Here is a 23731-nt window from a genome sequence, read left to right as displayed (position 1 = left end):
AAATACAAGTGTCCAAACCTGAAAAACTAATGAGTAAGTATTCATTACCCCCAAATAATTATTTGTTCTACAAAAAGAATTTACTAAAGGGAATCTTTTAAACTGCAGTTTTCCCAGCGCTCTCAAGATATTGTTTCAAAACCAGCACGTCCATTTCAACATGGTATGATGTAGCCAATAAAAGAGAACAAGATGAATCTGCATGTGCCAATAGTGAAATAGCCCCAGGAATATTATTAAAAGTCTTATCTAAGGCCAGGTGCTGGCTAATGCCTGTAATCCTAGCATTTTGGGAGGCCAAAGTGGGCGGATCACTTGAGCTCAGGAGTTCAAGACCAGCCTGGGCAACATAGGGAAGCCCCATCTCTACAAAAACACAAAAATTAGCCGGGCATGGTAGTGCACCTGTAGTGTCAGCTACTTGGGGGGCTAAGGCGGGAAGATCACTTGAACCCGGGAGGTCGAGGCTGTAGTGAGCTGAAACTGTGCCCCTGTACTCCAGCCTGGGTGACAAAGTGAGACCCTGATTTTTAAAAAAATCTCATCTATATAGCTGTATAGCTTTATCCTTTTTGTGTATGTGCACCTGCACAAACACATAGATACAGGGTGGTTTTTTTTTTTTAATTTCTAGAAGAAATTAAACAAGGGTCAGGTGTAGTGGCTCATGCCTGTATTCACAGCAGTATGGTAGGACCAGGCAGGCAGATCCCTTGTGCCCAGGAGTTTGAGATCAGCCAGAGCAACATGGTGAAAACCCGTCTCTACTAAAAATACAAAAATTAGCTGGGCGTGGTGGCTGGCGCCTGTTGTCCCAGCTACTCAGGAGGCTGAGGTGAGAGGATTGCTTAAGCCCAGGAGGTCGAGGCCGTGGTGAGCTGTGATAGCACCACTGCACTCCAGCCTGGGTGACAGAGCAAACATCCTGTCTCAAAAACACAAAAAAGAAATTAAACAAGGAAATTGTGAACAAGGAAATGTTCACAAATATTTCCTTTTGAGAGAGGGACTAGGGGAAGAAACGGGGAAGGAATACTTCTCACTTTTCATTTAAACTTTTTATTACTTTATTTCTTTTTAATCATCTGGCCAGTGCATGTAATTTAATTGGAGATTATCTAGTCAGTGAAATTATAAGCTGTCTTTTCTAATACTCTTCCATACTCTTAAAAATGGAAAATATGAAAAATGAATAGAGAAGTCAGGAGAACTAAGAAAGCTACAGAGGGGATGTCAGAAAGAAAGAATCAAGTTCATAACACAGAACCCCAGAAGAGTTCAGGAATGCAAAGCACCAGGTGCTCTGAGAATGTGGGATGCAACATGGGGCTGAAAATAGGGGCAAGGATTGAACGTTTTTTTTTTTTGTTTTTTTTTTTTTGAGACAAGGTCTCACTCTTTTGCCCAGCCTGGAGTGCAGTGGTGCAATCTCAGCTCACTGCAATTTCCGCCTCCTGGGTTCAAGAGATTCTCCTGCCTCACCATCTGGAGTAGGCACATGCCACCACGCCCGGCTAATTTTTGTATTTTTGGTAGAGATGGGGTTTCACCATGTTGGCCAGGCTGGTCTCAAGCTCCTGGCCCCAAGTAAGTCACCTGCCTCGGCCTCCCAAAGTTCTGGGATTACAGGCGTGAGCCAGCACACCTGACCGGAACATTTATTTTTAAAATGCAGTAAGATTTCCATGTCTCTTCCTCCATTCTGGTCAGCTGATTACGCCTTCCCCACAGGGACAGGAGTCTGAAGCTTTAGCCTGTGGATGAATCTACCCTGAAAGCCTCCAGGCTCAGGACCCAGGAACAGCAAAAGGCAAGAGCTGTGCCAAAAAACACAATTGAAAACAAGCCTACTGTAACACTCTAGCCCTTCTGGCACAAGCTCCAAGCACAGTGGCAGCCAGGCATATTTCCTTCCTGGGCAGAATACTGAAAATTTGTCACTGAAGACACTGAATGATCCTAGAGAAAAAGGCTATAGATAGGACATTTTACATCCTCCAGCAAAATGGCTGAGTCCCTATCCCATCACCATACAGTAACACTACATTTCACAAACTTGGCACACACACACACAGCTTCCAAGAAACTTTGTGGTACCACACTCTTAAATAAGAAAGGAAAAGAAAGTCACCAGACATGTAAGGAAAGGTTGAACATGAAAGACCAAAAATATAACCAGGAAAAAGAAAACTAACAGGAAGCAGAAACAACACAGGAAACCTTCCCCTGAAATCTATACTATTGAGAGAGAAAAGAAAAAACAATACGACCGTCAAAAAAAACCAATATGCCTTATTTTTTTTTTTTTTTTTTTTTTTTTTTGACAGAGTCTAGCTCTGTCGCCCAGGCTGGAGTGCAGTGGCATGATCTCGGCTCACTGCTTGTATCCACCTCCTGGATACAAGCAATTCTCCTGCCTCAGTTTCCCGAGTAGCTGGGATTACAGGCATGTGCCACCACGCTCAGCTAATTTTTGTATTTTTAGTAGAGATGGGGTTTCGCCACGTTGGCCGGGCTAGTCTCGAACTCCTGACCTCAAGCAATCTGCCCACCTTGGCCTCCCAAAGTGCTGGGATTACAGGCGTGAGCCACTGCACCTGGCCAATATGCCTTTAAAAAAAAAAAAAAGAAAAAGAAAGGAACACTAACAGAACTGAATAACTTTTAGAATTTTAAGACATGTTAGCTAAATTTTTTTAATCCATTAAAACAACTAGGGCTGGATGCAGTGACTCATGCCTGTAATCCCAGCACTTTGGGAGGCTGAGGCGGGCAGATCACAAGGTCAAGAGATGGAGACCATCCTGGCCAACATGGTGAAACCCCGTCTCTACTAAAAATACAAAAATTAGCTGGGTGTGGTGGAGCACGCCTGTAGTCCCAGCTACTGGGGAGGCTGAGGCAGGAAAATCACTTGAACCCGGGAGGCGGAGGTTGCAGTGAGCCGAGATCTCGCCACTGCACTTCAGCCTGGTGACAGGGTGAGACTCCATCTCAAAAAAAAAAAAAAAAAAAAAAACAATTAGAAGATAAACTTAAGAAAATCTCCCAAGACGTAGAACCAAAATAAACAGAAAATTGTAAGAGAACAGATACAATTAGAAAAATAATTAAGGATGTCCAACATCCACATGATAGGCGCTTCAAAAAGAAGAGATTGAGCGAGGGAATATTATCAAATAAATAGCACAAGAAATGTTTTCATCACTAACAGACATCAGTTTTCAGATCCACTGAATGCCCAGTGGTTGAAAATAGATTCTGAGCCAGCCATATCATCAGTAAATATCAGAATACTCAGGACATAAAGAAGATTCTAAAAACTTCCAAAGGAAAAATAAGTGTATTAGTTGGTTTTCACACTGCTATAAAGAATTACCCAAGACTGGGTAATTTATAAAGGAAAGAGGTTGAATTGACTCACAGTTCCACATGGCTGGGGGGCCTCAAGAAACTTACAATCGTGGCAGAAGGGGAAGGCGAAACATGCACCTTCTTCACAAGGCAGCAGGAAAGAGAATGAACACAGGAGAAATCACCAACCACTTACAAATCCACCAGATCTCCTGAGAACTCACTCATTATCACAAGACCAGCAAGGGGGAAACCACCCCCATGATCCAATTACCTTCACCTGGACCCTCCATTGACACGTGGGGATTACAATTTGAGATGAGATTTGGGTGGGGAAACAGAGCCAAACCATATCAAGAAATCACATGCAAATAGGAAATCATAATGCATTCCTTAAAAACAACAAGCAAGTTGAAAGGCAACATAGGAATGCCTTCAAAATTCTGAGAGAAAATTACTTTCAACCTAGAAATCCACATCTAGCCAAATTATGAATCAAATGTGATAATACAGTGAACATGTTTAGATATTTGGGATCTCAAAAAATACTCCTACCATTGCACCCATTCTCAGGAAGCTATTTGAAGATGGGCTTCATCAAAACAAGGAAATAAACTGAGAAGAAGAAAGTCACAGAATTCAGTAAATGGGGGACCCAACCCAAGAGATAAGCAAAGAGATATCCCAGAACAACAGCTCTGCAGAGCAACTGCTAGTCCAGATTGGTGCAGGAAGGCAGAAGGTATACCGGTGTTATTAGTCCATTTTCACACTGCTATAAAGAAATACCCGAGACTTGGTAATTTATAAAGGAAAGAGGTTTAATTGACTTACAGTTCCACAGGGCTGGAAGGCCTCAGGAAACTTACAATCATGGCAGAAGGTCAAGGGGAAGCAAGGCACCTTCTTCATAAGGCAGCAGGAGGGAGTGAGGGTGGGCACAGGAAAATTCTACTTATAAAACCATCGGATCTCATGAGACTCACTCACTATCATGAGAACAGCATGGGGGAAAACCGCCCCCATAATCCAATTGCTTCCCTCCCTTGACACCTGGGGATTACAGATGAGATTTGGGTAGGGACACAGAGCCAAACCATATCAGTTGGTCAGTGTTTTCTATGTAGTAAAAGGAAACCTCAAGATCTCGGTGGCTTACAACAACAAAGATGATTCATGTTCATGACTATGCATTCTGACGAGGGTTCAGTCAATACAGCTGGACCTAGCTGGGCTTGGCTCTAGAATGAGGTTCCTGTTAAGGTCTTTTCCCCATGTTTTCTCATTCTCCTTGAACCAACATCTACCCAGGCCTTGTACTTGTCAGGGTGAACTGCAGAAGCTCAAGAAGGAAGCCAGGTTACACAGTCACATTTTAATCCTCTGCTCCTCTCATGTCTATTACCATTCTTGGGCCAAAGCAAGTCATAGGGCCATGCTCACCATCAGTGGGGCAGGGAAATATACTCCCCCGACTCTAGTGGGAGATACTGCAAAGTTCATGGCAAAAAGCATGGGCGTATCATTCTATTCTGTAACAGAGAGGAAGTGAAGAACTGGGAATAATAATCCAGCCGACCTCAGAAAGCTCCAGAAGAGAAGTCTCCAGGAAAAAAATAATGGGATTGATAGAAGACCTAATATGTCTGACTGTGTGGAAAAGAGTATCTCTAAGGGTTTACAATTCCCTAGAAGAGTGATAATGATAGCAACTTAGAAAACAAAGCAAATTTTTAAAAAGGCAACTATGAATTCCAGGAAAAGCAAAAATTGGTATAAAGAAGTTAAAATAATCATGGTCAGTATATGATACATACCTGATTAAGACATAAAGTGCAACTAAATTTTGATAAAATTGGTATACTACTACTGTTTCATGGATGTCAAGATACATGTGTTATCAAAACTGAAATCTGAACATCTGAAATTGAGAACCATCAGAATCACCGTCAACCAGGGAGTGGCCGTGGTAGAGATGCCACTGCCACGCCTACATGGGATTGTTATTCCTGGTGGCATGGCTGGATAACTGCCACTCCTGAGCATTTTAGTCCACTTAAGGACCATTCGAGGAAAGAATGAGTGTTGGTTATTGTCTAGAAAGTTTTCACACATACCTTCTGATAAATTCAAGAAAGTGCCACTATCAGAACTTGTAGAATGAATATTAGTTGTTTGGAAGAAAATCTCACTGTTAATAGTGGATCTCTCTTTTTCAAGAGTATCACCAATAGTCTTGAAAGTATGAAGTAGGATATTGTGTTTTAATAAGTACGGCTAGGTACAGTGGCTCATGCCTGTAATCCCAGCACTTTGGGAAGGTGAGGCAGGTGGATCACCTGAGGTCAAGAGTTCGAGACCAGCCTGGCCAACATGGTGAAACCCCGTCTCTACTAAAAATATAAAAAAAATTAGCTGAGCATTGTGGTGTGTGCCTGTAATCCCAGCTAGTCAGGAGGCTGAGGCAGGAGAATTGCTTGAGCCCAGGAGGCGGAGGTTGTAGTGAGCAGAGATCACGCCACTGCACTCCAGCCTGGGTGATAGAGTGAGACCTTGTCTCAAAAGAAAAAAAAAAAAAGAAAAAAAAAAGCATGAGCAACAACATCCTAGAGATTAAAAAGTGATTCAAGAGAATGGGACTCTGGGCCGGGCATGGTGGCACACACCTGTAATCCTAACAATTTGGGAGGCTGAGGCAGTAGGATCACTTGAGCCCAGGAGTTTAATACCAGCCTGGGCAACATAGTGAGACCCCCATCTCTATTTTATTAAAAATTTAAAAAAAATTTTTTTTAATTTTTTTAAATAACAATTTAAAATTTTTTTAAAATAACAATTAAAAAAAATTTTTAATAACAATTTAAAAAAATGGGACACTGGGCGTGGTAGCTCATGCCTGCAATCCCAGCACTTTGGGAGGCCGAGGCGGGCGGATCACCTGAGGTTGGGAGTTCGAGACCAGCCTGACCAACATGGAGAAACCCCGTCTCTACTAAAAATACAAAATTAGCTGGGCGTAGTGGCTCATGCCTGTAATCCCAGCACTTTGGGAGGCCGAGGCGGGAGGATCACGAAGTCAGGAAATCAAGACCACCCTGGCCAATACGATGAAACCCCATCTCTACTCAAAATACAAAAATTAGCTGGGTGTGGCGGTGTGCAACTGTAGTCCCAGCTACTCAGATGGCTGAGGCAGAATTGCTTGAACCTGGTAGGCAAAGGTTGCAGTGAGCTGAGATCGCGCCACTGCACCCCAGCCTGGAGACAAGGCAAGACTCCGTCTCAAAAAAAAAAAAAAAAAAAATTGAATGCAAAACTATAAAACTCCTAGAAGATAACATAAGACAAAATCTAGATGACCTTGGGTTTGGTGACGATTTTCTATGTACTTATTTATTTATTTTACTATTCTTAAAGTTTACTTACTACTATATAAATGAAGACGGTGATTTTTTTTAATACAACACCAAAAGCAGAATTCATGAAAGAAGAAACATATGTTAGACTTTACTAAAATTAAAAGCTTCTATTCTGCAAAAGATGCTTTTGAGAGAATGAAGACAAACCACGAACTGGGATAAAATCTTTGTAAAACACATATAAAGGACTGGTGTCCAAAATATACAAGAACTTTTCAAACTTGACAATAAAGAAACAATCACCCGATTTAAAAATTAGCAAAAGATAGGAACAGACACCTCACCAAAGGATATGTGCAGACAGCAAATAAATACATGAAAGATGCTCAACATTATGTCATCAGGGAATTGCAAATTAAAACAATAAATGAGATATCACTATGCACCTACTAGAATGGCTTAAATCCAAAACGCTGACGACAACAACTCACTAAGGCATTCAGGGTACTGAGTACTTTCTGCTATTTAGGATTTATCAGCACTTTATCATAATCGTAGTTCGCCAGTGTAACGTGTTATGGGACTTTAAGATTATCAAAGTCCCTGTGTACTAAATTGTGGCACAGAGGCAGAGAGCTGACATAGTTCTTGAAGCAAAATAGTGAAAATGTACTTCTGCCCCTGCCAGGATAAACAAAATTACCTCTGGTCTTCTTTGCTTATTGAAATAGGGAAAAAACATTTGCAAGTTAATAACTTCATCGCAGGTGGGAGAGGCGCTGTTGATTTGCTCTAGTGGAGAAACCACATCTGCAAGAGCAATGCAACTGGAGTCATCACCTGTCTTAAACTTTCAATCATCCACCGTCATTCTCAAAGGCCCTTCTGACTTCTTCGTGAGCCAAACAGGTAAATTAAATGGATAAGTAACAAGAATTTTCACCTCTAAATTTTCAGATCTTTGATGGTTGCACTAATCTCGCATTCCCCCCAGCAAGGCATTATTGCTGTTTGTTTATAATTTAAATAGGGAGGAAGGTTTAGTGCTTTTGCTCGACCCTTTCAACCACATATTCCATGGACTGGAGAAACACGGGGATTCTGCCATTTGCTGAATGTATCTAGTCTAACTATACACTCGGGAACTAAAGAAATGATGGGAAAATGGGTTTAAGAACTGGGGTGATAGTAAGGTAGACTGAAATCAAAAGTTGCAGCCAGGCACAGTGGCTCACACCTGTAATCCTAGCACTTTGGGAGGCCAAGGCAGGAGGATCACTTGAGCCCAAGAGTTCGAGACCAGCCTAGGCAACATGGTGAGAGCCCTGTCTTTACAAAAATTTAAAAAGAAAAAAAAAAAGGTAGCTAGCCATGGTGGCACACGCCTGTAGTTTCAGCTAATCAGGAGGCTGAGGCAAGAGGATGGCTTCAGTACAGGAGTTTGAGGCTGTAGTGGGTTATGATCATGCCACTGCACTCCACCCTGGGCAACATAGCAAGACCCTGTCTCAGAAAAAAAATCAAAAGTCAATTTATCACTTGACTCCATAAGCCTTCATTCACTCTGAGTGATTCATTAATCACTGTGCCAACTACAACTCCAAAGATTAGCATTAGAGCCAATGTCCAACACTCCCAAGGTCACAGTTACTGGATCCGTTTCCTAGGGCTGCCATAACAAAATACTATACACAAGGTAGCCTGAAACCACGGAAATTTATTCTCCATCTTCACATGGTGTTCCCTCTGTGTCCAAATTTCTCCTTTTTTATAAGGTTAAAAAAAGAAAGAAAAGAAAAGAAAAAAAGCTTCTTCTAAGGAGACCGTCAATGGATTAGGGCTAAACCAGGATGACCTCACCTTAACCTGATTGCAAATAAAGTATTTCAAAATAAGGTCACCTATTTCACAGGTACTGGGGACCAGAACTTCAACATATCTTTTGGAGGAGACACAATTAAACCTACAATAGCTATCCTGGAAAATGACCACAGGCCTTTCTGGGGGACCCTATAAGGAATACAAAGGGAGGCAGGGCACTGTGGCTCATACCTGCAATCCCAGCACTTTGGGAGGCCGAGGCAGGCAGATCACTTGAGGTCAGGATTTCTAGACCAGCCTGGCCAACATGATGAAGCCCTGTCTCTACTAAAAACACAAAAATTAGCCGGGCGTGGTGATGGGCACTTGTAATCCCAGCTACTCAGGAGGCCGAGGCAAGACAATTGCTTGAACCCGGGAGGTGGAGGTTGCAGTGAGCCAGAATCATGCCACTGCACTCCAGCCTGGGTGACAGAGTGAGACTCTGTATAAAAAAAAAAAAAAAAAAAAAAAAAGAAAGAAAGAAAGAAAGAAAGAAAGAAAGAAAGAAAAGAAAGAAATATTTAAGGAGGTATTTCTAAATCTTGCTTAAGTAAACTTGCCTTCACCCCATTCATGGGGCTGTAAGTCTGTGAACTAACCCAGGACAGGAAATTCAGTGAGAGATCATAACTCCATTATTCCCCATCCTATTGTCTTAAGTGGGTCCCCTTTTCACCAGTTCCAGAGGGTTTTGGGTTTTACAGATCAGTTAGAATCTTAGTGAACTGCTTACATTCTTTAATCCTAGGGACTCAGTGATCTCAAAATGATCAACCAGCAAAGATCTCTGCAGGTCAGACCACTCAGAGCAGCTGGCAATCAGAGTAACCACACCCAGCTTGCCCCTGGCAGTGAAGTACCCCACCCCACCCTCACAACCCTAGGGTTCCATCATGCTGGTGGAAATGAGGGTGCCTACATGGTGAGCGGTAGCTCATGCCTGCAATCTTGGCACTTTGGGAGGCCAAGGTGGGAAGGTGGCTTAAACCCAGAAGCTCAAGGCAAGCCTGGGCAACATAGCAAGACCCTGTCTCTAAAAAATATATATTTTTTTAATTAGCTGGGCATGGTGGCATGCACCTGAAGTCCCAACTACTTGGGAGGCTGAGGTGGGAGAATCACTTGAGCCCGGGAGGTGGAGGTTGCAATAAGCCATGATCATGCCACTGCACTCCAGCCGGGACAACAGAGCAAGATCCTGTCTCAAAAAAACAAAAAAAAAAGCCAGGCGCGTGGCTCACGCCTGTAATCCCAGCACTTTGGGAGGCCGAGGCAGGTGAATCACGAGGTTAAGGAGATCAAGACCATCCTGGCTAACATGGTGAAACCCCATCTCTACTAAAAATACAAAAAATTAGCCAGGCATGGTGGCGGGCACCTGTAGTCCCAGCTACTCGGGAGGCTGAGGCAGAAGAATGGTGTGAACTCGGGAGGAGGAGCCGGCAGTGAGCCGAGATCACGCTGCTGCACTCTAGCCTGGGCAACAGAGCAAGACTCCATCTCAAAAAAAAAAAAAAAAGAAAAGAAAAAAAAGAAATCAGGGAGGCTGTTTCATCTGTAGTGTCTTCCCCCAATATCTCCAACCTACAGAAACTGGTTATTACAGTACTTTCTGAAGATATCATCACTCTCACAAATATATTTCTCAATGCCTTGGTGAAGAGAATGTCCCCGGGCCCTCCTAGGGGACAGAGCTAGGAGTGAATGAGTCACACTTATAAACCCACACCAAATTCCCGTCTCCCTAATTCTTTGGATTCTCTTTTCCACATTTTACCAAAGGATTCTTGGCATCTCAATTTCATTTAACTTCATCATGGAATCCAGGTTTCAGTCAACCAACTGAAAAAGCAATTAAATCCACTATATATCCATCAGAATGAATAAAATTAAAAATACTGACACTATTTAATGTTCAAGAGGATATGAAACAAGAATTCACATACATTATTGGTGGAAGTGTAAAATGGCACAACCCTTTGGGAAAAGGTCTAACACTTTCTTAAAACCAACAATTTTTCAACATAATAATATACACACTGAAGTATTTAGAGGTCAAGCATATGGATGTCTGAAACTTACTCTGAAATGCATTCAAAAAATACAGTGGATTGGCAGAAGAATAGGTGGATGGATATGTGATAAAGTAAATAATGTTATTATAGGCTCTAGAAAACAATTAACTCATCCTTTTTTAAAAAGTCATAAGGCCGGGTGTGGCGGTTCACGCCTGTAATCCCAGCACTTTGGGAGACCAAGGTGAGTGGATCTCTTGATGCCAGGAATTCGAGACAAACCCGGTCAACATGGTGAAACGCCATCTCTACTAAAAATACAAAAAAAAATTAGCCGGGCGTGGTGGTGCACGCCTGTAATCCCAGCTACTACCTGGGAGGCTGAGGCAAGAAAATCACTTGAACCTGGGAGGCAGAGGTTGCAGTGAGCCTAGATCGTGCCACTGCACTCCAGCCTGAGTGACAGACTGAGACTCTGTCTCTAAATAAATAAATAAATAAATAAATAAAAGTTATTAGGACTACCCCCAGCTATTAGAACGGACACATGGAATCCAGACTCTTTGGTAAGTGCACCCAGGCTGGGTTGCAATACTGTGATCATAGCTCACTAGCAGCCTGGAACTACTGGGCTCAAGCGATCCTCCTGCCCCAGCCTCCTGCGTAGCTAGGACTACAGGTGCATGCCACCATGGCTGGCTACTTTTTATACTTTCTGTTGAGATGATGTCTTGCTATGTTACTCAGGACCTCAAACTCCTGAGCTGAAGTGATCCTCCTGCCTCAGCTTCCCAAAGTGCTGGGATTATAGATGTGAGCCGCTGCACCTGGCTAGTAATTTACTTCTAAGGAGCAGAATATGGCAAAAATGACGGGATGTGATTTCCAAGATTAGGTTACAAAAGGCTGCCTTCTGTCTTGCTGACATTCCCTCTGACCCTTCTAACATGCTTGTCCTGATGGGGAGGCCCACAGTGCAAGAAAGTGAGGGTGACCTCTGGCCAACATCTGATAAGAAACAGAGCCCTTCAGTCCAATTGCTCTTGAGGCACTGAGCCCTAAAAAGAGCCATGTGCGTGAGCTTAGAAGCAGACCTGGCCTTAGCCAAGCCCTCATTTGAGACTGCAGATCTGACACCTTGATTGTAGCCTTGGAAGAGACCCTGAAGCAGGGGACTCAGGTAAGCTGTTCCTAAATTCCTGATGCACAGAAACTATTACACAATAAATGTGTATTGTTTTCCACTACTAAGTTGTGGGGTAATTGTTATGCAGCAATGGGTAACATCCCTGCCTGATATCGATTCTCTCCTTATTCCTCAGCAATGAAGACCCTATTTCATTTGGGATACTAATGTGCCCAGTTAAAAATCACTCCTTTTTCTAGTCTCCCTTTCAGTTTGATGTGCTCATACAACTAAATTCAGGCAAATACGAAGTAAACAGAAGTGCTGCACAGAGCCTCTAAGAAGGTTCCTTACAGGGAGATGTCTCACTGAGAGATGTACTTTTTGCTTGCTTTCTTCTTCATTCTGGCTTCCTAGAATGTGGATGTGATGCTTAGAACTCCAACAGCTATCTTAGAACATTAGGTGAGCTTGAGGATAGAAACCACACTCTAGGAAGAGAAAACAAAAAGAAGGAAGGAGTAGGAGGCCCATGGAGTAGCCACACCAGCACTGGACTCCCTACCCACAGATTTATTTTTAGTGAAGAAGAAAGAATCTATTATTTTGTTTATACCTTTGTCATTTTGGATTTTCCCTTAGGTGGTATCCAACCTAGCCCTAGTTCATAGAAGCTCAGAGCTCTCAGCCATCCAAATTCTCCCATACATAACCACCCCAGTATGTTCCTCTTCCAAACAATGCTCTAGTTCTCACACAGGATAGAGTGAGAGCAAACTTTGAGTCTGATGTTTTCATTCTCGCTTTAAGTTGTCCACACCACCTCACAATCCATTTGTTCCTCATTCCCTTCAGACTCATGTCAGACAGTCCCCCAAGTCTTTGTTCTCAATGGACACTTCATTCCAGGTAACCACTAGTAATAAGCGGATGAGCTATTTTGCCACCAACTGCCACCCCATCTCTGGATTTTCATTACCTTTAGTCCCCCAACAGGCCACACAACCATTCCTAGATTCCAGCTATTTCTCTGAAAGTCTGATGCCTTCAGTCAATCTAGTACCAATTTATATATCAGTCAGAGTCATTAGTTACAAGCCACAAAACCAACTCCATCTTATTTAAGCAAAAAAATAACTCATTAACTGTATAAAAGATATTAGATATCTCAGAGAATTACAGAAACAACTAGAGAACCAGATAGAGAGCCACACAGGAAACCAGAACAATGCCCTAAATTAAGCTGCAGGGTTTTCTCCAGGAGGACAATGCTGCCACCACTGCCCCTTCCTGCTGCCAAGAGCAAGCCCTGTAGGGTCCCTGCTGCCTCTAGAACTAGGTCTTACTACAAGCCCATTGTCCCTGGAGGGAGTTCTGAGGGTCTCTGAATCCTCACTTCCTTATCTACAGATTTCTTAGCTTAGTCTGTGATCCATGTACGGGACTGGCTGAGACAAGGTCAAATGTCTACACCTGGTTGTGAGGGAAGTTCAGGAAACAAGTATCTGGCATCTATTAGATGGGGAATTTCCCTAACTTAGAAGTGGTTTCAGATGGCAGATGCCAAAAAAAGAAAAACAAATGTTGACCCTTACTGTCGGGCCAGGGTGCCAAGGGGGGATTGGGAGAGTCACAGGTCCCTGATTCCTCTAGCTCATCCCAGATATCCCCATTTCAGACAGCCCCCCTTTCCTAATCAATGCATTCACTTTAGGGTGTGCACGGAATCTGCCTGCAGCCAGTCTGCAAAGCACATGATTATTTTCCTGCAGCCACCTTGGATTGCCAGCCCCAGGCAGAGGAGGCCTCACCAGAGTTACAAATTGTCATACTGCCCGTCATGTGCTTGTCCCTCCCTGGAAGTATCTTCCTGGGGTTGCCAAGTGTAGACAATGTGCTCCAATATTTTGCCATGTTCCTACTGAATCCTCTGAAGCTGCAACCACGGGGCAGAGATAGGGGAGGTTGTTCTAAAAGACACCATACAGTCATTTCCCTGGCTGCTTCAGTCGTCACCTAACGAACAGCTCACTTCCAGACTCAGGATGGAGGGAGTCTTACTATATCCCACCCTCAACATCAACAGGGCCAGTTCCATGTTTTAGGTTCTGCCATGTGCATCACTCTACACCTTGTACCGATTTTTAAATTGGGATTCTTTTGCTTGGAAGTGACAGAAATCCAACTTGAACCAGATTAAACATAAAGAAGAATGTGTTGGGTAATAAAATCCAATAAGGGGCTGAACAACTAATTTGCAAAAAGAGCAAGGATATCTCAGGAATAACTGGAACTAGGAACTTAAATCCTAATAGAATTATCCTTATCTTTTGCTTCAACTTTTTATTTCTGCTTTCCTCACTGCAGAGCACCTTTCTTCTCTTCATGATGGAGAATATGCTTGCAGACAGTTCCTGAACTTCATATTTATGGCCTTTCACCATTCAAAAAAGAATGACTTGGGCCAGGCATGGTGGTCCACACCTATAATCCCAGAGAACTGGGAGACCAAGGCGGGAGGATCACTTCAGCCCAGAAGTTTGAGACCAGCCCGGACAATATAGTAGGACTCTACAGAAAAAAAATCTTTTTTAATTAGCTGGCTGTGGTGACACATACCTATAGTCCCAGCTACTTGGGAGGCTGAGGTGGGAGGATCCCTTGAACACAAGAAGTCAAGGCTGCAATGAGCTATGATTGCGCCACTGAACTTCAGCCCGTGTGACACATGAGACTCTATTTCCTAAAAAGCAAAAACAAAGAAACAAACAAAAAACAAAAGAATGACTTGTTTCTAAGTTCAAATAAGAAAAAAGGGTAAGGAAAGGTTTTATTGACCCATCTTTGAAAAGGGTCCACACCTGGACCAATTATGACTGAGGGAAGGATTATGTAAAAGCAATGGTCCCTGGGTAGCCACCTAGATGGATATGACAGTTCCCAAGAGGGAAGAATGGTGCTGGATGACCACTCCATAATTGTTCATTATGGCAGCCCATTGGCAGGTTCCTTCCCATGCACAATAACTTGGTGTATTAGTCTGTTCTCACACTACTGATAAAGACATATCCGAGACTGGATAATTTATAAAGGAAAGAACCTTTTTTTTCTTTTCTTCTGAGATGGGGTCTTACTCTGTCGCCCAGGCTGGGGTGCAGTGGCATGATCTCGGCTCACTGCAACCTTCGCCTCCTAGGTTCCAGCGATTCTCCTGCCTCAGGCTCCCGAGTAGCCGGGACTACAGGCGTGGCACCTCCATGCCCGGCTAATTTTTTTTATATTTAGTAGAGACGGGGTTTCACCATGTTGGCCAGGCTGGTCTGGAACTCCTGACCTTAGGTGATCCACCCACTTCGGCCTCCCAAAGTGCTGGGATTACAGGCATGAGCCACCGCACTCGGCCAGGAAAGAGGTTTAATGTACTCACCGTTCCACAAAGCTGGGGAGTCCTCACAGTCATGGCGGAAGGCAAATGAGCAGCAAAACCACGTCTTACATTGCGGCAGACAGGAACGCTTGCGCCGGGGAACTCCTATTTATAAAACCATCAGATCTCGTGAGACTTATTCACTACCACAAGAACAGCACAGGAAATACTCGTCCCCATGATTCAATTACTTCCCATCGGGTCTCTCCCACAACACGTGGGAATTATGGGAGCTATAATTCAAGATGAGAGTTGGGTGGGGACACAGCCAAACCATATCACCTGGATAAGCTTGTCAGAGCATAGCAACGTTGGTAGGGTCAAACTTTGTTTTTTCTTTCCCCTTTTTAAAGGAAGCAACAAGACTTCTCTGTACCATTGTCTTACAAAAACAACTAAGACATTCTAAAGAGAAATCCCCCCTCTCCCCAGGTAAGTTTCCATGTGCCCACCAGACTGGGAAATCCTTAAAGAAAGCATCCCGCCAGCACGGTGGCTCACGCCTGTAATCACAGCACTTTGGGAGGCCAAGGCGGGTGGATCACCTGAGGTCAGGAGTTCAAGACCAGCCTGGGCAACATGGTGAAACCCCCGTCTCTACTAAAAATACAAAAATTAGCTAGGCACGATGGCACGTGCCTGTAATTCCAGCTACTCGGGAGGCTGAGGCAGGAGAATCGCTCGAGCCCAGCAGGCGGAGGTTGCAGTGAGCCAAGATTGTGCCATTGCACTCCAGCCTGGGTGACAGAGCGAGACTCCGTCTCAAAAAAAAAAAAAAAAGAAGTTTCATGACTTGATCGAAGTTATATTGGATGTCTGATCAAGCTCAGCTTCTGATCATAATTGAATAACGATGACACTGAAGACATCACTTTGGAGGGTACAAAGATGCATTTCGATGCTAGGGAGGAGCTGTGGCTCCGTGTGCTCCCCCAGAGGAGAGGAGGGCTGGCAGGAGTGCACTGGAGTAAGAAGCCAGCATAGTGGCCACACTCTGAGCCCAGGACATTCTTGCTCAGATTTCTGAGGGGAGGCTAAGATCAGTGTTTCTGGCAGAAGTGAGAATAAAGTGGTGACACCTGGGAATCCCCAGGATACCACTCTCCAAATGATCACTGGCAAAAAGAGTTCTCCAGGGCACGGGTCCTTCCTCAACCGCTTCCACTGCCTGAGCTCACAGACTAAGTTAATGTCAGAGCAGGGAACGAAGCAGAAGATCCAGAGCAGTCCCCACTATATCTGTCCACAAGGATCCTTTTACCTGCCACTCCTTCTGTGGGGGACTCCTCCTCTGACACATGCTCATTGGCTTTACTTTTACTCTTTCTATAGGATCCCTCGCTGGGCCTTGGTCTCTTCATCTGCAAAAATGAAGCCATCACGCTGGGTAACTCTGCAGGGCCCTGATGCCTTCTGAATCTTTCAGGTAAAGGTGATGCTGTGGTGCATCGTGTCTGGGTTATATATGCAAGTTTCAGGAGTAACAGATCAGAGGGAGCCTGGCCAGAGTCTGGTGTGGATCTATCAGTGCCACAGTACTCAGTCACTTGATAAGAGGGAGAAGGGGGGAAGCAACCGCTGGGGGCCATGGACGGAGCTATGACAGAAGGGCCGCTCTTTTCGCAGAGTCAGCACTTTGGGACCAAGAGGTGGAGGAAGACCTGGGCCATGCTCTACCCGGCCAGTCCCCATGGCATAGCGCGGCTCAAGTTCTTTGACCATAAGGGGTCGAGCTCTGGGAGTGGCCGAGGGAGCTCGTGCTGCCTGGACTGCAAGGTGATCCATCTGGCGAAGTGTGTGAGTTTGGTCCCCGTGGCCGTGGAGAGCCTCCCTGAGCCCAGCGCCACTGCCTTCCGCCTGGACACTGCACAGCACTAGCACCTGCTGGCTGTTGATGTGCCGTCCAGTGCAGCCTGGTTGCAGACGCTGTGCCAAAACCCCCTTCGGAAAGGCAGCTGGACTCTGGAACCTACCAATAACCCACCTGAGCTTTCTGCCCTGGAGATGCTGGAGAACTCCTTGTGCAGCCCCACCTGGGAAGGATCCCAGTTCTGGGTAACGGTGCAGAGGACTGAGGCGGTCGAGCACTGTGGCCTGCATGCCTCCTACGTGCTGAGGGTGGAGGCTGAAAGGCTGACTCTCCTGACCATGGGAGCCCAGAGTCAGGTACCGGAGCTGCTCCTGTCCTGGCCCTACACTCTGTTGCATTGCTATGGCCGGGACAAGGTCATGTTCTCTTTTGAGGCCAGCGCCGCTGCCTCTTGGGCCCTGGAACCTTCACTTTCCAGACGGCACAGGGAAATGACATCTTCCAGGCAGATGAGACTGCCATCCACCGGCAGAAGGCCCAGGGAAAGGCCAGACAGGGGCACAATGCTCTCAGAGCTGATTCCCATGAAAGGAAGGTGGTAGAGGGGAAGTTCTCTTCCCCACCTGGCCCCCAAGAGCTCCTTGAAAGCCCCCCAGCCCTGTATGCTGAGCCCTTAGACTCCCTGCACATTGCTTCAGGCCCATCCCAGGGCTCCCTATACTCAGACCTCTTGGACGGCACCCTTGCTTGGGCAGGAGAGGGAGTACAATGGAAGAAACCTCTCTATTGGGACTTGTATGAGCATGAGCAGCAGCAGTTGCTGAAGGCCAAGCTGACGGACCCCAAAGAGGATCCCATCTATGATGAACCCGAGGGCCTGGCCCCAGCCCTTCCCCAGGGCCTTTATGATCTGCCTTAGGAGCCCAAAGATGTGTGGGATGTCAAGCTCAGGTGAAGTAGGAGGGCTACAAGCTCCCCTACAACCCTGCCACTGATGACTACGCTATGCCACCCACCCAGAGAACAAAGACCCTCCCTGCTTCTAAGTCCCAGGGCCCAGCCTTCCCTGAACCTAGTACTGCAACTGGCAGGAGCAGCAAAAGCCACAACTCAGCCCTGTACAGCCAGGTCCAGAAGAGTGGAGCCTCAGGGAGCTGGGACTGTGTGCTTTCTACAGTAGGGACTGACAGGACTGGGGTCAAGTCAGAGGCCTCTACCTGAGAAGGAGGACTAGGCTGAAGTGGCTGAGGAGGACCATGGGGAGGTGGCACTAGGGATCAGAGAAAATGGTTAGAACCAGCAGAAGCCAGAGGGTGGGAGGGGCCATGCCGTGTGAGACCAGGGGACCAGAGGGATGGGGGAGTCAAGGGAAGGACAGTCAATCCCAGGAAGTCCTAAGAAGTGGGGCAGATGGCAGGGCTGAGGACGGGCTCTGCATCCCCCTAAAGCCATCCCTTCCCAACTTCCCCAAAGGAAGAGACAGCTGTGGGACCAGGTCTGTGGAAAGTGGTGCATGGTCAGAGTGGGTGCGGTTTGAGGGGCCCGTGTGGAGGCCTCAGAGAGATGTTGGACTGTGCCTGGATCCTTACCCCTGCATTATTCTTTGCCAGAGATATATTTTAAAATTTTTTAATTGTCATGAAAGTCAGCTTGGGTTTAAAAATAAATAAAAAAATATTTAAAAAGAGGGAGAAGGGGTTGTCGTGGTGGTGGTGGTTAAATAGCTGATTTATTTAATGTGCCAGGCACTGTTCCAACACTTTATATATTTTAATTCATCTAATCATAAAATGAACTAATTTAAGCTGGGCATGGTGGCCTGTGCCTGAAGTCCTAGCTACTGGAGAGGCTGAGGCAGGAGGATCATTTGAGCCCAGGAGTTCGAGGATGCAGTGATCGTGCCACTGCACTCCAGCCTGGGCAACAGAGAGACATCCTGTCTCTAAAAAACAAACAAAAACTAGTTTGCAGATGAGAAAACTGAGGCACAGAGAGGTTGAATAACTTACCCTAAGTCACACAGCTCATCAATGGTGGAACCAGAGTTGAAACCCAGCAACCAGGCTCCAGAATTTGTCATCATTCTTGGAAGTGAAGCTGTCCTGCTCTGCAAGGAGGCTTCACAGCAAGATTGCGGTGACAGTGTTTCATGCTAGAGCATTTTTAGCTCCCCCAGGAGTACACACATTTTGGGGGTGGAGGCCTTAGTCAGGATGAGCTCCCCATATCAGACTCTCAACCACCAGCCGTTCTGGTATGAAGCCCTTGCAGAGTCCTTCCCACTCTGCCTGTCTCTTTCTTCTTTGATGGTGAGTTCTCAGGAAGCCTCTTTGCCTACCCCTATCACACATGCACACACACACGTGCACACATGTGCAGGCTGGCTTCCAAAGTTCCCTCACCTCTGCCATCTGAGAGACCTGTCTATATAGGTCTGAACCCAGTAGTGGACATGGTTTAAAACACTTCCTTGGAATGCTTCTCAGCTCCTATGCTGATCAGCAGATGCAAATGGATGCCTGCAGAGCAGAAACCCCAAGTCCACATCCTGCGGCCTGGAAAGGCCAGTTCCTGCCCAGCTAACCCTGTAGCATCTTACAATAAAGCTTCTAATCACCACTACCATTTGTTTGATTACCTATAAATGTGTTAAGTCTTTAAAGATTGTATTGACCAGAACTCTTGGTTGCAAGTGTCAGAAGCCCAACCAAAAGTAGTTTAGACAGAAGGGAATTTATTGATTCAAGGACCAAACTGTAGAAATGGCAGGGCTTAAGCCAGGCATGGTGGCTCATGCCTGTAATCCCAGCACTTTGGGAGGCTGATGTGGGTGGACCACTTAAGGCCAGGAGTTCGAGACCAGCCTGGCCAACATGGTGAAACCCCGTCTGTACTAAAAACACAAAAATTAGTTGGGCATGGTGGCGGCGCCTGTAATCCCAGCTACTCGGGAGACTGAGGCAGGAGAATCACTTGAACCCAGGAGGCAGGGGTTACAGTGAGCCGAGATTGCGCCACTGCTCTCCAGCCTAGGAAACAGTGGAAGACTCTGTCTCAAAAAGAAAAAAAAAAAAAAGAAAAAAAGAAAAAAAAATGACAGGGCTAGATCATGGTCTCTGAGACAGCTGGAGCCAGGGCCTTAGGCAGCACTGGCACTCTGCCTCCCCTTATATCTCTGCTTGTCCCTGCATGCAAGCTTCAGTTGCTCCTAGTGCTGGTCAGCTTCACTGGGGAAGGGGTATGGCCACCTGCAAATTCCTCAGATGAGGAAGGACTTTCTTCCAGGCAGAGGTTGACCCGTGAGGGAAGAAGTTTCCTGTCCCTGGAGAGAGAGGAAATGAAGAGGGCAGGATGATCCCTCTTCAGAGAGTGCAGAGTGGAGTCAGGGGATGAGAATTTCTTCCCTGGAAGCAAGGGCACGATTCTCCAACACGAAGATTTCAGATTAGCCTAATCCATTCATTTGACAAACAGATAAGAGAGGACCTATGACATGCAGAGTGATGGGCTAGGCACCACGGTAGGGCTGGGGAGTGAGTGAGAAACAAGATGACATAGTTCTGCCCTAAGACCTTGCACTGTATTGCAAACACTTCAACAAGGTCATTTGAGTGACCAAAAGAGAGGAAGTACTACCATGGGACATGGCAGGGATGCCCAACCTAGTCTAGCAGCATCAGGGAAGGCTTCCAGGAAGCAATGATATCCAAATTGAGACCCAATGGATAAACAGGAGTCAACCAGGCTTGGGTTTGTTCGTTTTTGTTTGTTTTGTGTGGGAGGGCAGGGAATGAAATGGGCATTCCAGCCAGAGAGAACAGCTCTGAACCAAAAGATTAGTGTGTGATGGCTGCAAAGAAAGCCAAGAACAGGGGGAGGCAGGCTGGAGCGCTAGCACTGAGGACGTGGCGCGCCAGCAAGAGCTTGGACTTGATCATGAGGGCAATGGAGAGCCATGGGAGGGTCTGAGAGCAGTGACCCCATCTGATTTCCCAATTCTGAGATCCCTTGGACTCCCTGTAGAGTATATATTGAGGGGGAGAGGTGCACCTCACACACCAGGAGGGAGAACTTTTTGAAGCAGTTGAGCTGTCAGGTCTCAATCTCTACAAGTTTAGACCTAAAAAGTCACTTGAGAAAAACAGAAAATAGCAAGTGTTGGCAAGGATGTGTCAAAATTGGAATACGGATGCATTGCTGGTGAGAATGTAAAATGGAAAAGCCTCTGTGGAAAACATTGTGGCAGTTCCTTGAAAAACAAAAAGAGAATTACCGTATGATCCAGGAATTCCACTTCTGGGTATATATTGAAAAGAATTGAAAGCAGATACAAATATCTTAGGCAGATATGTGTACACCCATGTTCACAGCAGCATTATTCACAACAGCTAAAATGTGGAAGCAACCCGAATGTCCACGGATGGATGGATGGATAAGGAAATGGGATATATAAAAGGAGTTATGCCAAAAAGACAAATACTGGGCTGAGTGTGGAGGCTCACACCTGTAATTCCAATACTCTGGGAGGCTGAGGTGGGAGGATCGCTTGAGCCCAGAAGGTTGAGGCAGCAGTGAGCTATGATCCCACCTCTGCACTGCAGCCTGGGTGACAGAGTAAGAGTATCTCAAAAATAAGTAAGTAAACAGACAAATACTGTATGATTCCACTTATACGAGGTCCCTGGTCAAAATAACAGAGACCAGCCTGGGCAACATAGTGAGACCCCCATCTCTACAGAAGATTTAAAAATTAGCTAGGCATGGTGGTGTGCACATGTAGTCCCAGCTACTCAGGAAGCTGAGGCGGGAGGATCGCCTGAGCCAAGGAATGCAAGACTGCACCATGATCTCGTTGCTGTACTCCAGCCTGAGTGACAGAGTGAAAGACTGTCTGAAAAAAAAAACACAAAATCATAGGGACAGAAAGAGGAATGGCGGTTTGCAGGTAGGATGGGGAAATGGAAGGTATTGTTTAACGGGTAGAGTTTTGATTTTACAGGATTCAAAGAGTTATGGAGATGGATGTATTAATACATAAATATGAATGTATTTACTACCACAGAACTATAGCTCAAAGTGGCTAAGATGGTAAATTTTATGTTATGTGTATTTTGCCACAATAAAAACATTTGACAAGAGGTAATTTGAGAAACCGCGAAGAAATCCCCTGGCATGGAGTGGTTCCGGAGATTGGGGATAGAGAGTCCTCCTGCGAAGCCCAGAACGGATGACGGGGGAAGGATTACCTGAGGAGAGGCGCACTCCCCTCTGTCCTGACAAACTTGGGGAGAATTCCAGGAGTCCTTCTATCAACCCCCAAGGACTTCAGCTGGAAACAAACACACGCCCTTCCCGCGGCTTCTCCATGGGTCTAGGACTCCCCATCTACAGGACCTGCCAAGATTGGTGGAAGAGGCTGGGGGTTGAGTGGACGAGCTGCCCAACCCAGCTCAGGAGCGACGGAAAAGTTATCTGTTCCCTTCTCTTGGTAAGGATTCTGAATGTGTCCCGCTGTCCCACAGCACGAGAGAGCTGGTGACAATCTGTGCAGGGATGTCTGGGCCAGGTGCAGACTGAGTCTAGGTGGTTTCCCTGGAGAAAAAAAGCGGGGGGCCCTGGAGAACAGGGGTAAGAGACTGAAGAACAATAAAGAGGTCACGGGGTACGCTCCCTTTCTGACATCCATCGCATCCTGAGCCCAAGGTCACAGGAGAGGGTCGCATACTGCAGATGGAGCTGAGGGAACGGGGGGAGAGGCAGGCGGGCCCTGAAGGTGCAAGGTCGTGTGGGCATCGGGACAAGTCAGGGTAGAGGGACCTGGCTCCCACGACCCTCCCTCTCCGCAGCCCCGTGGAGGCCGCACCCCAGAGCCTCCAGCATCATCCCTGGGCCCCCTCTGCGCTCCAGCCCTCGTGTCTAAGCTCCCCGGAGGCGTTTTCTCTCCGCTCTCAGCCTCTGCTCCCGCGCTTGTGGCTGTCCCTGGCCCTGTCTCTCTCAGACTGTTCCTGGGCATATGTGTCGGTCTCACGATTCCTGCCTCTGTTTTGTCTCATCCCTCCCCTTCTCTCCACCGCAGTCCTGGTTGCCGTCCATGTCTCATCCCGACCCCTTCTGTCTCCATGCCTCCCTCACTCTCTTTCTCGTCCCCCTGTCTCCCTGTCTCCTCCTGTCTCTCTCTTAACCTCATCTCCTGTCTCTGCCCTGTCCCCGCTCCATCCTGTCTCTCTCTTACCCTCATCTCCTGTCTCTGCCCTGTCCCCGCTCCATCCTGTCTTTCGCTGTGTATGTTCCGTCCTTGTCTCCCTCTGTGTACCTGTATCTCTTGTCCCTGTCTCCATCACTGTTTCTGCCCCTTTCTCTCCCGGTCTCTGTTTCCTCTGTCTATCCACGTCCCCTCCCTGTCCCCATCCCAGGCTCCGTCTCTTCCCGGTCTCCATCCCCCTTCCTGGGCCGCCTCCGCAGTCTCCGCCGGGATGGGACCTCGCTGGGGGCGGGGCTGAGGGGCCAGATCGGAATAACTCGGTTATCAGAGCGAATTGAATTAACTTCTTCACACGAGCGCCGCCAGGCCTGCCTCCCCTCCCTTCCGCGGGGCCGCAGGTGGGGAGGCCCCGGAAAAGGGTCGGGACCCTCTGGCCTCGGACGCTGTGTAGAGACCGAAGGTCTGGTCCGGATTGGGGCAGGATAGGGACTCCGGGGATAGGGTCCCGCGCATCCCAGCTCCACACCTCTAGAGCCCTAAGAGGGCGGCGGGGACCCTTCGGGGTGGGGGTCGGG

The 23731-nt window shown here is 46.4% G+C and overlaps 1 pseudogene; it reads left to right on the top strand.

The window, feature by feature from the left end:
- Positions 1 to 16731: 16731 nt before the first annotated feature.
- On the top strand, positions 16732 to 18328 carry LOC100993583 (docking protein 1-like; annotated as a pseudogene).
- The last annotated feature ends 5403 nt before the right edge of the window (positions 18329 to 23731 follow it).

The sequence above is a fragment of the Pan paniscus genome, chromosome 9 (assembly GCF_029289425.2).
Source record: "Pan paniscus chromosome 9, NHGRI_mPanPan1-v2.0_pri, whole genome shotgun sequence".
In the NCBI taxonomy this organism is placed as follows: Eukaryota; Metazoa; Chordata; class Mammalia; order Primates; family Hominidae; genus Pan; species Pan paniscus.
This window is presented reverse-complemented; position numbering and strand designations above follow the sequence as displayed.